The following is a 1,931-nucleotide window of genomic DNA, read 5'->3' as shown; positions in this document are numbered from 1 at the left end:
TATTTTTATTATTTTCGGACTGCTTGAGGAGTATTGCTCAACAACTGGAAAAATATAGGATATATTTTTATTATTTTCGGACTGCACGTAGACTATTGATCAACTACCGGAAAACTACAGGATATATTTCTATTCGCTCAGACTGCTTGTAGGATAATATTCAACTACTGGAAAACTATAGGATGTGGTTTTATTATATTCGGACTGCACGTAGACTATGGCTCAACTACCGGAAAACTAAAGGATATATTTATATTCGGACTTATATTATACTTGGACTACTCGTAGACTATTGATCAACTACCGGAAAGCTACAGGATATATTTTTATGATTTTCGGAATGGTCGTCGGCTATTGCTCAACTACTGGAGAACTACAGGATATTTTAGTATTCGCTCGGACTGCTTGTAGGCTATTGCTCAACTACTGGAAAACTACGGGATACTTTTTGATTATTTTCGGACTGCTTGTAGACTATTGATCAACTACCGACAAACTAAAGGATATATTTATATTCGGTCCGACTGATTGTAGTAAAATATTCAACTAGTGGAAAACTATAGGATAAATTTTTGTTATTTTCGGGCTGCTCGTAGACTATTGATTAACTACCGGAAAGCTACAGGATATATTTTTATGATTTTCGGAATGTTGGTAGGCTATTGCTCAACTACCGGAGAACTACAGGATATTTTAGTATTCGCTTGCACTGCTCGTAGACTGGAAAACTACAGGATATATTTCTATTTGCTGAGACTGCTAGTAGGCTATTGCTGAACTACTAGGAAACTAAAGGATATATTCGTATTATTTTCGGACTGCTCGTAGACTATGGCTCAACTACTAGAAAACTACAGGATATATTTTTATTATTTTCGGACTGCTTGAGGAGTATTGCTCAACAACTGGAAAAATATAGGATATATTTTTATTATTTTCGGACTGCACGTAGACTATTGATCAACTACCAGAAAACTATACAATATATTTGTATTATTTTCGAAAAAAACATAGACTATTGATTAACTACCAGAAAACTATAGAATATATTTATGTTCGCTCAGACTGGTTGTAGAATAATATTCAATTACCGGAAAACTACAGGATATAATTTTTTTATTATATTCGGACTGCTCGTAGACTATGGCTCAACTACTGGATAACTACAGGATACATTTTTATTATTTTCGGACTGCTTGTGGAGTACTCAACAACTGGAAGAATATACGATATATTTTTATTATTTTCGGACTGCGCGTAGACTATTGATCAACTACCGTAAAACTAACGAATATATTTATGTTCGCTCAGACTGGTTGTAGAATAATATTCAATTACTGGAAAACTAGAGGATATAATTTTTGTATTATTTTCGGACTGCTCGTAGACTATGCCTCAACTACTGGATAACTACAGGATATATTTTTATTATTTTCGGACTGCTTGTGGAGTACTGCTAAACAACTGGAAAAATATACGATATATTTTTATTATTTTCGGACTGCACGTAGACTATTGATCAACTACCAGAAAACTATAGAATATATTTATGTTCGCTCAGACTGGTTGTAGGATAATATTCAATTACCTGAAAACTACTGGATATAATTTTTGTATTATATTCGGACTGCTCGTAGACTATGGCTCAACTACTAGAAAACTACAGGATATATTTTTATTATTTTCGGACTGCTTGAGGAGTATTGCTCAACAACTGGAAAAATATAGGATATATTTTTATTATTTTCGGACTGCACGTAGACTATTGATCAACTACCGGAAAACTACAGGATATATTTCTATTCGCTCAGACTGCTTGTAGGATAATATTCAACTACTGGAAAACTATAGGATAAATTTTTATTATTTTCGGGCTGCTCGTAGACTATTGATAAACTACCGGAAAGCTACAGGATATATTTTTATGATTT

This window comes from Nasonia vitripennis, assembly GCF_009193385.2.
Source record: "Nasonia vitripennis strain AsymCx chromosome 5 unlocalized genomic scaffold, Nvit_psr_1.1 chr5_random0002, whole genome shotgun sequence".
NCBI lineage: Eukaryota > Metazoa > Arthropoda > Insecta > Hymenoptera > Pteromalidae > Nasonia > Nasonia vitripennis.
The sequence above is the reverse complement of the archived record's forward strand: the minus strand, read 5'-3'. Positions refer to the sequence as shown.